At 40.4% G+C, this 13,152-nt stretch overlaps 1 long non-coding RNA gene across 1 annotated transcript in view; it reads right to left on the minus strand.

The window, feature by feature from the left end:
- LOC110394946 overlaps nucleotides 1–13,152 on the minus strand; it is a 37,373-nt gene that overhangs the window by 3,921 nt on the left and 20,300 nt on the right. The window contains exon 3 of the long non-coding RNA XR_002436054.1: nucleotides 627–688. This is a non-coding gene — a long non-coding RNA (uncharacterized LOC110394946). The remainder of the gene's footprint in view (nucleotides 1–626; nucleotides 689–13,152) is intronic.

Consider the following 13,152-nt stretch of genomic DNA (forward strand, 5'->3'; position numbering starts at 1 on the left):
ACCCAGAAACAGAAACATTTAGCCCAGCATCATTACATTCAGTCTTTTTACTTTCTGATTTCAAGAAATAGTTGCCACCTTTCCAACCTATTTCCTCCTCGAGGTATGGAGGCTGCCCTCAGTTTTCTCTGCTCTCCTGAAGAATTTCTCTAAATCTGCAGTGTCTGTTCTGAGCAGTAAATCAGCAGCAGAGCTCCCAATGCCTTTACTGGGGAACAGGATCAGTATTTCCCATGTAAAGAGCCATGTAAATTTAGGATGACTGCTACCTGAGTATTTGCATACCAATAACCACTACCCAAAGGGTGTGCACGGAGCGCATTGGTGCGTAACAGTGTGCAGTATTTGGCAGTATTTCAAAATCTTGCTTCTTCCCTTTTGGTATGTCTCTGGCATGTAACTGCAACTCTCTTAGGAATTTACTGAACACCAAATATGGGAAAAATGACTCGTTAGGTTAGAAATGCAGACCCCTTCTCTTTGCAAGGAGAATTTCAAGCTTTCTCTTCCATTCCTGTTTGGTCTGAGAGAACGGACCTGAAGGCACATTTAGGGTTGCTTCCTCTAAATGTTCATTTTAGCTTAGTATGAGCCTATCATTACAAAATTAAACAAAAAAATCTCACACAGAATGAAAAGAAAGGGCCAAAAGGTCTCCTGATGGATGTTCTTCTTCAGCGTCTTTCTTCTGAAAGAGACAGAGGTAACATTAACACAAATTTCAGGAAAAAAAATAGCAATTCCCAAACCCTGACGTCATGGGTAAACCAAGAAAACACCATGGCAAATTCACACCTTTCATTCCCTTCATTCTTCACACCATTTTTTCCTCATCCCAGCAAAGCGAATATAAAACAAAACAAGTAGGCATAAAACTGATTTGTGCTTGAAATTTACAAAGGAGCCTACAGCTCTCCCATCAATAACATCTGCTGAGGTCTCCCGTCTGCATCACTACACTGGAGATGGAATGAGGTGAAGGGGTTTGTTTAGAGACAGCAGACATGCAAATGATGAAGCTGCAACAGACCTGCTGAAAAACAAACTTGGACATTTCAACATCCAAAGCAACCTCTCCAGCTGCAGTTGCTCCTAAAGGCTGGAAGATTTTGAGAGCCACAGCTGTGACTGATGGTTCAGCTCTTTTCCATTTCATTGCAATTCATGAAGCTTGACTTCTGGCAAGCACTTGGCCCTCACAGCTGCATCACCATGCAACTGTGCAGAGCCACAAGGAAGCTTATTACAGCATGCCATCGCAGCCAGCCACCACTGACAAATGCACAAACTTTACTGTCCACCTTGAACTATACATAGACAGCCAAGCCTGGAAAAACATGAGTTGGGTCATCCACTCCACTCACTCATACCACAAGGATTATTTCCTTACTTTATTCTTGCTATTGTCTCCCCCTATCTAGTCTCACCCACCCATGTCAGTCTGACAGTTTATTCCAGTCACACTCAAGTTTATGAATTTTTTTCCTAATGTCTAGCCTGATTCTTTTTCCATTTTTAATTTTAGACCAAACTCTGTTCAACCACTTTCTCGTTAATCCAGATAACCTTCTTCCTTTCTTTCATGCAATTTCCTGTCACTTATTTATATTACTATCATCATGTCATCACCCCTCAGCCTAAATTTTTCCAAGAGCTCCTGGCCAACTCACTCTCTATTCAGCATACTCATGCAGACTTCTCTGCTACTTTTCCAAGGCTTTCCAGCTGGCTTTTCTACCATTATAATGGTTTCAGCTCTCATGTAGCATTTTCCAAGTGAAGTTCTCTGCTCCCATCCAGCTTGTAAATATAAGAGGCTAATAAATTTGTGCTCTATATTAGCATTATGTTTGTCTTTGAGGCCTTTAAACAATTCATTGCCTTCAGCATCTTGTTCATTATCATCACTGTTAGATCACAAAACATAAAGGCCAAGATTACATCCAGTGTGCACAAATCTATGAGCTCAAAGAGGGGACAGAGCAAAAGGGCTCATGTATAGGCTTAGAGATGAAGGCAGTATTTCCCAACACAGTCTGAGCAATGAGGAAAATCTCAGACTTTGTCTTTGGGTACAAACCTTCCTCTGAGAAAAATGAGTCCTTAGAGATGGCACAGACCCCAGAGGGGACATCACTGCTGCCTTTGCAGCCCAAAAGCCCTATCCCAGAAGCCCTGTCCTTGCTAACTCCCACAGGAAACAGAAGCATGTGCTTCTGGGATTCATGATCCACAAGGCTGCACAGCACACAGTGCACAGAAATGTTGGCTCTTGGGAGACCTGTAAGAGGAGGTGGCCTTTCATAAGAGATCAGAGGGGAAAAAGTCCATTAAACAGCTTGAAGTAGTAGTAAAAAATAAAAACCCAGCATTTAAAAGAAAATAACTCAACATCCAGGAGGGTTTCAGTAAAAGACACGAAAAAATGGGAATGGAGCAAACCTTCTGAAGGATAAGGGATTTTTTCAGTGGCATAACAAACAATCAGAAATCAGTTTTTCCATTGGTTTCAACAGGACTTATGCACAACTTCACATGTGTCCAAAAAATGGTCTGCTTACATGTGGATGATCGTAAATGCATTGCTGAAAGAAGCACAATCAGCTTTTCTGTGTATTCTGCTGTATCTTAGCTCTGCTTTTCACTAGGTGGTTTAGAACTAACAAAATGCTAACTCATACTCAGGCAGTTTTGCCCACTCGTACTACTTTATACTACCTTAGCCTGGAGAGATACTGTTTTGAAAAATATAACACACAACTGATTATTGTGTAAAGGGCTTTTAAAAAACAAAAAAAGTGTTACTTCCATATTGTTTTCTTTTTATAATCTTCAAATATATAAATTACACCTTAGCAAATAACTCCCTTCCCCTCACAATTTGAGCTGTACCCATCAGTCATGGGAATCTGACCCTTGTTTTTAACTCACTGCATGCTGCAGTTATTCAAACACTGACCTTGCTGTCACTGACAATAGCCCAATGACAAAAACCTTTCAGTCTTTAATGCTAGCTACCCCTATGTCTTCCACAGAATATCAGTAACTACATTTTGTGTTTTAAGCCCTCCTTCTCTACTATCCTTGTGTCATGCCACTAGAACCTTGTGCATAGCTTGTAGATTTCCTCAATAATTTCCAATGTGAAAAAAATTTCCAATAGAAAAAAATAAACTCAAAAGTCCTTTTTTTCTGAGAAAGAATAGGATATTCTGGTGATGTAGTTGAAGTCAGTCCTGTGTTCCTGAAAATGCTAATAAAAATGGCAATGTTTCCTAATGTCAACACTTCTGATTCAGGACCAGCTAAGAACTGAGATAAAGATGTTTTAGATGATCCCAACTGTAACCTGGTGCTTTCACACACTCAAGTCATGGACAGCCTTCTCAGTCTCTGGCTGTCTCACCCCACCTCATTGCTCGCATAGTTTCAAACACTGCAATTATAGATCCAACTGAAAACAACCTTCTTTCAGTAGTTTTAAGTTAGCCTGACGACCACTAGAGCTGGTGCAAAGCAAAGAACATGAGAAAAAGGACATAGATTTGCCGTCAGGAGAGAGCAAGCAGGAGCATGGTGGCCTCAGACTGCTCAAAGCAACTGTGAAACTGCACCACTGGTTACTGGCCCCAGGCCTCAACTACCCACGGCCTGTGTTATCTACCACAGGTTATGCTGGATCCTCAAAGTATACCAAGCTTATTAATTATAAATAGCTCAGCCGTGTAGTTCTCTAGTAGACTACTGTGGCAATTTTAATGCTCAAATTTACCACTCCATTTACCTCACAGTGAAGGTCCCTACTCTGGTGAGCTCTCCACTACTACGCACCTCTGCAGATAGTTTTTCCTCAGCACCAGAGCTATTCACAACTGCTTACTCTTTATAGTCTTGGCAACTTCTACAGCTAGCTCAGCTCCCATGGCAGCACAGCTCCTAACACCCCCTTGATGAGAAATTTGTCATTGGTTAGCATTCTGCTTTAGTTTTGGGGGAAAGGAAAGATAAAGAAAGGAGAGTTGTTTTTGTCCACCCGCCTCTTCTCTCCAACTTTTGTTATAGCGAAGCATTAGGGAAGACCCTAGATGGACTTACAGAAGAAAAAGTAAGATTATCCTAGTTGTCAAAATAGAATTGAAGGAGTCTGATGCAGCCCTCTCCCTGCTGCATATGTAGTGTTTAATTGGGCAGTGACCTAATATAATCACTTTGTATATCAGTTTATACAATGCTAATGTGAAGCTAGTCATTACTGTACTAAAAACAGCAGCTTTTGTGGCACCAAGTTAGAACAGAGAAATTACAGAAACCCGGGCTTCTGAGAAAGTAATAACAAATGTTTGCAAAGCTCTGTGATTATGAGATAAGTGGAAGGCTTTGAGTCGCTAATCGTTACAGTCAAACCTCTTTTGGTGAGGTGCTACACAGGTAATTAGCACAATGGCTTCAGAGAAAGGAGACATGCTACTCTCTCTCACTCCGATGGTTCCTAATAGTTCAACAAATTAATGCAATTCTGGAGGAATTACATTTTAGTTTTCCCAGCAGCTGTAGTGAAGAAACAGAAAAGTCAGTAAGAGGGAAGAATTACGACATGATTTCCAATCCAGTAGGAAGGAAAGGTCTTGTCTTACAGAAAGAAGTTACAGGCAGAAGTGTCTTACAAGGGTTTGCCAGTAAGCAGAACTGAAAGCCTTCAGCAGAGGGATACAGACATCGGGATAAGAAATATTAGATTTTCCATAGTACTATTATTGCAGGAAAGTGGGTCAGGAAGTCAAGAAACCAATTAATGAATGGGGAATAGTATGCAAGGCAAAAACAAGTATCAGCATTTTTCCCCCTTGAAGCTGTTGATAACTTGAAGCTGTTTCAATAATGATATCCCAGACCGATGACAATGTTTCCTCCCACCATCCGACATTATCCTGTTGCTTTGTGTTTTGAAGGGCCGTCAGTCACATGGAAAACAAGGAATAAAGGGTCAGCAAGGGAGGACAGGATATGAAGGAATGTCGCACAACGAAGTCAAGGCTTTTGAACGTACAGAAGCCCAGCATGGGTCCTAGCATCTTGATAAAGCCTTCCACAACATCAGCCATTGGTGTTTGTGTCAGGGAAGCCAGCAGGTCCATGCACATCACCAGTGTGAGCAGGAGCATCCATACACGGTCCCAGTGCCATGCCCACAGTTAGCACCTTGATTTAGAATTCTTCCAACAAGTCTAGATACTGCAAGGAAACTGTTAGTACAATCTGATCCCTTCTCCTTCCTGACTTTTTATTTTTTCCTTTCTTTAGATGCATCTATCCTCGCAGAAGGGAAAAAAATTTCTCTGTGGAACTGAGGTCTTCCATGCAGCAGGCACAAGTGCTGCAGAGGAACCCACATGCATCTTGGAGTAGTAGGAAAGGTTCGTGACCATGGCCACAGTTATCCTCTATACTTACTGCTCAGAGCACAGTTGCTTGAAAGATGTCCAAAGGAGAGTAAGAAATGGCAAATGATACCCGTGTAAAACCATGGGAGAGCACTATTTCACTGGGAAAAATCCACTGAGAACATCAGCCCAGCACCCATGTCTTGCTGACAATGACTGTTTTCCCTAAGTAACGAGCTTCTTTGGGTCCAGTCTTGACATCTGTGCAGATTACAGAAAAGCAATCTCTGAAACCATGTGCAGAGACATAGTTTTATCATTGATTCATCACATAATTTGTATGCCACTTTTCCTCAGTTAAAAAAGGATTTACTCATAAGCCAGAGATCACTTGGCGAGCATATTTTCTATAGGCTGTGCACCCAAGGATTCTGAGCATCTTGTCCCTTAGGTAGTAGTTTGCAGTTTAACACAATATTAGCAAGAGCTCATGTCAGAAGAGGAGCAAAGTGTCAAGGAGTAAAGTATCAAGGAGCAAGAAAAGCCATTAGACAAGCTTGTGTAAATTGCATTAATTTTACCATTGTCAGCATCTAGATAAAAGCATGGAAGTGGCCATCTGACAAAGGTGGGTTTCTAAAATTCAAGGAACACCACAATCAAAAGGCCACATTCCGGCTCCTTTGATGATAGACGATTAAGACTGAGCCTCTTAAAGCTCATAGCTACTAAACTGTTAAGGGTCAGTGAGGAGAGTAGCCGTGGAAGTAATGTGGACTATTTAACAGACTAAAGCTGTCCAGCTGATTTTTTTTTCCCAAAAAGCTAAAGCCAGAACAAAAGGGCAACTTCAGAAGGGGAAGAGACCACACACACCTGGTAGATTAGAACAGGAGCCAGGAAGATGTAGATTCCGTCTTAACAAGAACTGTTGCTTAACTTTTCAGAACTGCACAAAATTAAGACTCAGTGTAACCCACCCAGCCTTTCCTGAACTCTGTGCAAACACTTGGAACTGACTAGGTAGTGGGCATATTCAAACTTCTGTCTTGTCTGATATCCATAAATTTGGCCTAAATACCTTGCTCACATGGCTTTGAACAAGAGTTTGAACCACTAGGGGCAAGAAAAAGAGCTTTTTTTACAGGGCTCAGACCATAAGAGTAAAAAGTCAGATAAAATGTGAGGTTTTTCATATATGTTCAACACATTGTAAATACTTCATCTAAACAAGAAATAGGAAAGTATTCACTCTTTGGGAATGGAATTTTTAAAAAATCTTACTTCAGGATACGATCTGATTGCATTACTACCACTTTCTGTTATCTGAGCTTTCACAAAACACATTACAGTCCTGTCCTGGAGTTTAGGTAAGCCTTTTAAAGCTGGTAATGCTTCCATTTACTAACAAAAGACAAATAGTGATCAAAGGTGCACATAAGCTTTTTCTTTAGCTGAAATAACACTTGAATTTTCCTCCCTCTGTGCCACAGCTTCTCTAATAGCACCTTACACCAGCTTTGACTCCTATTCACAGGGATGGTGTGAGCATTGAGGAATTACATTTTAAAGTACTACTTGTCTCATTCATCAAGGAGTGCAACAGAGACATTGAGAAAGAATATCATGCCTGGTAGTCCTTTCATGGCACTGGAAGGATCTGAAAAAGGACAAGAAAGAGCAGAACCTTAGGGAAAAGGCTAAGGTGACCTCTCAGATCAGGAAGACAGTATTTCCCTTTACCAAACTCAAGAACTGTTAGATCTTAGCTCAACAAAATCCCTGAGACCACCCTCACTCTGATTCCTTCTTAAAATGTCTCAAATATCAATTGCTTAAAGTTGTGCATTTACTTAACTACTTTCATTACTAACTGAACTACATCAACACCATCTCACTTATTCACTTTCATATACCCATGAAATTCAGAGACATTAACACATTAAACAGTAGTTTAGAAGAAAACATAACCAAAACAAAGCCTATCTGAGTATAGCAGCACTCTCCCTCATTGCTCCTAAAGAGAAAGTCTTCAGTAAAAGCCCATACCTTCAAAGAAATATTACCTTGCATTTGCCTACCTGGACCTCATCTGCCACCTTTTGTCCACTCGTGTGGGCCTTCAGAACATGGTATAACATTTGCCTGTGCAAAACTATTACTTAGCATTGTCTGCAGACTTGGAGATTTTATCATTCCCTCACTTCTTTACCCTTCGTTGTGAATGAAGACACAACACTGATCCCTACAGGACTCTGCTGCTGACTATAATCCTCTGGCCATTTAGTTTCTTAATAACCTTCATTGTGGAACATTGTATGACGCCTTTGAAAATTCACATACTTTATGCTGATTGGATTCTTTTCACTCAAGAACTATTGGTACCCTTCTAAAGATCCAGAGACAGATGTTCCCTTTGCAGAAACTTACTCTTTCCCAGGAAAGGTATGGAGTCATCTATTGTGTTCACAAGGATGGAAGTCAGACTGGTCTGACTTCCCAGTTCTGGCCTATAGTTCCCAATTCTAAAGGCAAATTAAATAAACGAAATATTCAAAGTAAAGAGAATTTTCCTCTCCACTTAAGAGTAAGTCCTGTCCTCAGTCCACTTCATATGATGTTGCTGGTGAGGCCTAGTTCAGTATGGATAAAGACCATGTACAGCATTTTGTCTGTATTCAGTAGGTTTGAGGCTGTTGTAGACTGTAGGGAAAAAAAGGCAATTAAGTCATTCTGGAGAGTTAAAAAAACAATTTTGGGCAATCCCAAGGGTCTTGTGTTTTGTACTCCAAATTCTTCAGTTGTAAGGCCATTTTCTAATTGAGAAGCACTTCCTAAGGGGCCATTCTTTCACTCCTTTCTGCAAGAGGACACAAGCATTCTGCATTTTTAGCTGCAAGCATACAATGTTATCTGTTCATTCTCTCTTATGTAAGTTTGCAGGAATGCTGAAAGACTTTCCGGGCTCTGGGAGGTTAGGGGTTGGAATCGGGTCCATTGTATATCACTGCATTGGCTTCTTGGGACGTGAAGTTATTGCAATTAAGATACTGCCCGGATGTGTGGGCTAAAGAACCCAACTGATATCACAGGCATTTATTGATAATGCAACTTCTGTGGAAGAAATCTGGGGAATTGTAGTTCATGCTTTCCTCTGTGAGCAAGAAAACCATATGGATTTATCAGAAAGACACAACACTTTATCTAGCTAGAGAGAAAAAGAATAGTGTTTATTTTTCTGTAGAGGAATGTTCTCTTCCAGTTTTGAGAGCCAGTTGCCTGAGCTGGCTTGGTGTCCCGTTTAATCCTCCAGTAGACTTTTTGCTCTGGTTTAATTCAGTGCTATCTTTGACCTGATTATTATTTACTATGTGTATTGTGATAATGCCTCTAAGCCATAGTCGAAGAGAAGGGCTTCACTGTGTTAGATACTGTACAAACACGGAACTGAAAGATAACTCTTGCCCTGAAATGTGCAACTAAATTGGGTGCTGTCACATGAAGAGGAAAACATCAGCTGGAGGCTGGACTACAGTTATGGAGCAGGCCTCCCTTCCTTAGCTGTGCAGTCTCAGATAAGTGGCTTTCCCTCTGTCTCATTTAACACTGGCACCACTGTGCAGAAAACCCAGATGTGCAGCAGTGCATCCTATATCATGATTGATTCCTCTGTGGTACCTGGGATTTAAGCAGACCTTCAGTGTCTGAGTGGCTGTAGCTTTCTCCACGTGCCAGTAGGCAGACATGGAGAAAACACTGACCTTAAACTCCAGTCACGCACCTGACACTCCCTCTGCAAAGTGTTAAGACCTTTCTGTGAAAATGAAAATCCTTTCTCAGAAGCCTTACCACACTCCTGAGAACATTTTGTTTGGCAGTGGCTGCTGAGGGGCCACCTGCTCCCAGAATATTTTGGGTCCTTTCTTACTGCTTGAGGATAGCATCCAAAACTCCATTAGCGAGGCCACTGCTTGGTTTAGTTTCACCATTTACCACATCAAGGTCTGAGGCCTCAGCGGTCTTGCAGGATGGAGCTCTTTGCCAGAAGAGGTCTGGTCGGATCAGAGTCCACCTCTCTGGGTCTGGCAGCAGGGATCCAAATGTTTTCCCAAAGCTACTGATTGCCAGACCGCCCTTGAGAAACAGGCTTTGAGCTAGGCCAGAGCACTGGTAAAAGTGTTTTCTTCTGTGTCTCAGGATGAGTCATGGCTCACTAAACCAATTCTCCCTTTTCAGTGCACTAGCTTAAATTCCAAGAGTCTGAAACATGCGAACACATATGCTCTACATGGGCTAAAGGCAGCCCAAGGGAGGCCAAAGGACAGGGAGAAAGACTGGCACTCTAGCTCTGTTACAGCACTGGAGTAATTCTCCTGATTTTATATTAAGTATGTCTATCTCCCACTGTTTCAGCAATATTTCAACTCTGTCTAGGTTTTGATACTCCCCAGGTGGAGATTTATTGAGTCATTTCCATCTGCACTGTGAGGATGAGTATTAGCTGGTGCTGCCAAGAAAAATGGAGCAAAATAACAAATGAGGCTCAGTGGGCTATTCATACTGAGCTTCTTCTCTTTTGTTCAACTGCAGCATCTTGCTTTCCTTGTGCTTCCTCTCTGTCTTGTGCTAAAATCTACTACTACAAATATCCATGCAAATAACCTCATGCAAAATAAAAAAAACCACACGTCTATAGTGAACTGGTTGTATCTTTGGTAACAAAATAATAAAAAGTCTGGTGGGACACATAAAAGTCTATCTTCATCATACAAGATAGGCTTATTGGTGGACACAAGGCTTAAAAACTCGTGAACTCTCTGTATATATGACCGCTGCATCAAAAGTACAAGAAATAAGCTCAAAGAAAACCTCTGACCTTTATGGAAGTTGTCAAAACGACACCATTGCTGGAAATGTTGGTATCAAACTAGCAACTCATGTTCACCGTAATTTAAGTACAAAATACACACAGTAGACAGCATAGTTCTACAGTTTGGTCATCTAGGTCCTAATAAAATGTATTCAAGACTATGTTCGTATTTTCATAAGAAAGTCCACGAAAGCCACTTTGACCTCCCATCTTCTGCACACTTCTTAAGTTGTTCCCAGATGTTTTTCTGTCTGTAGATTGCAAGCTGTCTTGGGAGAAGTGGATATAGGATGGAGAGGTCTTTTTTCTATTCTTTAAGTGGATAGTATGTTTTCAACAGCATTCTAACGTTAATAAATATAATAATTATAACTGTCTCCCAATAGGACATAAATAGCTTAAGGCACACTGCTCTAATTGTAGAAGTTTGTAAGCTTTGCAGAGCACAGATAAGCTTCATATACAAATTATACACACACACACACACAGAGGTTTTTGTTTGTTTTGTTTTTTAAACACTGCCACAAGTAGTAAATGAAAAGTAACGTGCAGGAACATAATGAGCATACTGTAAAAGCACAGTAAATACTATCATAATTACTATGATATTTTATCAGAGCTGTGCATAGTTTCGTATGCAAATATTACCTCACCTATAGTCAACTACCTACAATAAAGAACATTTAGGTAGAAAATGTAAAAATCATTTTCTATTCTTCATACTTGGCTTTCAAAACAGCATCATAAATTTACACACCTGCGTCTAAGTTGGTAGACGCTTGCTTTCACTAATTTTTAGCTTGGTACCTGTATAGCGGACATAATGCAAGGCCTATTAGAATAAAAAGGGGGACATGGGCTGACCAGAGACAGAGATACAGTTACACACTCTCTTGTGCTTGTGTCTTGAGCCATTAGCATAGGGCAAAGGGAAGAAGGTCCAGCTGCCCATCCAACATATTCAATAGCCAAATAATTTTACAATGCAGTTTCTGTGCTAGGCAACACAATACCTTCCTAATATTGCCACCATCTTGGACACTTTGAGAAATTACAGCCTTGGTCTAGGAAGGCACAAGAGAACTGAACTGGAAATGATTTTGTTATACTGTTGTCTGCTTCGACGTATGCTGGTAAAGCACGGCCTAAACCAGACTTACATGATCCGTACCTTCATGGGAGGTCAAGGAGAGGTTGCACACAGAGACACAGCAAACAGGATTCTGAGGAAAGATTATCTATAGCTATCCAAAGCAGACTGGTAGGGCTTTTCTCTTCACTTAGGAATTTTATGTGAATGATAGAGTAGAAAGCATAGTATGCACTATCAGAGAACAAAACTAAGTAAGGAAGCCATTAATCTCAGTAATTTTCTGGATGCAAATACCATTATGAAATTTTTTATAGCCTTCACACTCTAAAAGAATTAATATTTTCTTTTAATTTAATACAAAAAAAATTAAACAGCTTGTGTGCTAGCAGCAGAAGGGTCTGAAAAAGGACCCATATATTTGTGTGTAATGGCCATATGTAATAAAAACATTTAAAGAAAGGAAAACTTTGCATTTCCTGTCACAATTCCATTCAAAAAAATTACTAAAAATCCATCACTTAGCAGAACTTTTGCCTGAGATGGGTTGCTTTTTCCCCTTCTGAATTCCTGGCACAATATAAATCAAACAAATTCAAGATAGCAAAGACGGGAAAATCATTATTATAATCGCAAAACCAGCAAAAAGGTCAACAAGAAGGAGAACAACAATAGGATTCTGGTAACTGTTTGGGAAGAAACTATTCTTGCTGCAGTCAAACTCACTGTTTTCGTAACAACAAATTAAATACCAAGGTAATTCCCCAGAGTCTTCTGCAGAGTGGCTCGGTCGCAGTGGTAGAAGCCTCTATAGCACAATGCACAATATTATTATGAAAACCTCCCAGCCAAGTTACCATGCAACTCAGAGATTTTTGAAGTTAAGCTGGAGTCAAGCCTACCTTTTCAAAAGATCACATTGTTATTATTCTTTTCCTCCTATTCCTGTCCATTTCCCTGTCTTCCTCTCTCACTTTCCCCTGACAGACAGCTGCAATTTAGACTCCATTCATAATCTGAGAAGCTGTAAGAGGGAGTATTGTTATACTGGAGCAGAGACGGCTGAGCTGCTCACTTCACTAGCCAGCGATAAGGGATTCACAGATGCTCCCCATTTTCAATATTTTTATTTGCTTATTGATGTCCAATATGTACCCTATAAATGTGTGATCAGCACGGTGTAAGCTGCCATCTTTCACTCAAATGGCTCAGGACATATTTCAGCAAGGTGACCTCTGCAAACATTCATTCTGAAAAGAAGTGGCATTTGGATTTGCTTGTCTTGTTCAGCTTTGGACAGTGAAGAATCACCGAGATTCCTTTTACTAATCAATAAAATGTAATGTTCTAGACAGAGGAGTGTTTTAATGGAAGTTGCCAAGGAACTGCAGGCATCAAAACTTTCTTAACATTTTGCACTGGGAAGCTTAGATTTTCATGGCTAATATGCAAAAATAAGTATATTTTATCACTTCCTTGGGGAGTAGATTTGTCTACAGTACTATGTCAGTCCTTCTCTGAGCAATGAACAGTAATATAACTGTCACAGAGTGTCACAGAAAGAGAAATCATTATTACAAAAACAGCTGAATGCCTGGTGAAGAACATATAGCAGCAATATGATCAAAAGAAAAGACTGAGGTAGTTATTTCCTGCCAATCAGCAGGTTTAATATGTGTTCTTATGCAATTAATAGCCACAGAGGTTTCACCAGGTAATAAACACCAATCTAATAACAATAGGCTACTTCATCATTTGAAACTATTCAACATGCAGTCTGAGCCCTGGTTTATAGAGTCTAAAACACGTAT

Source organism: Numida meleagris, chromosome 2, assembly GCF_002078875.1.
Source record: "Numida meleagris isolate 19003 breed g44 Domestic line chromosome 2, NumMel1.0, whole genome shotgun sequence".
In the NCBI taxonomy this organism is placed as follows: Eukaryota; Metazoa; Chordata; class Aves; order Galliformes; family Numididae; genus Numida; species Numida meleagris.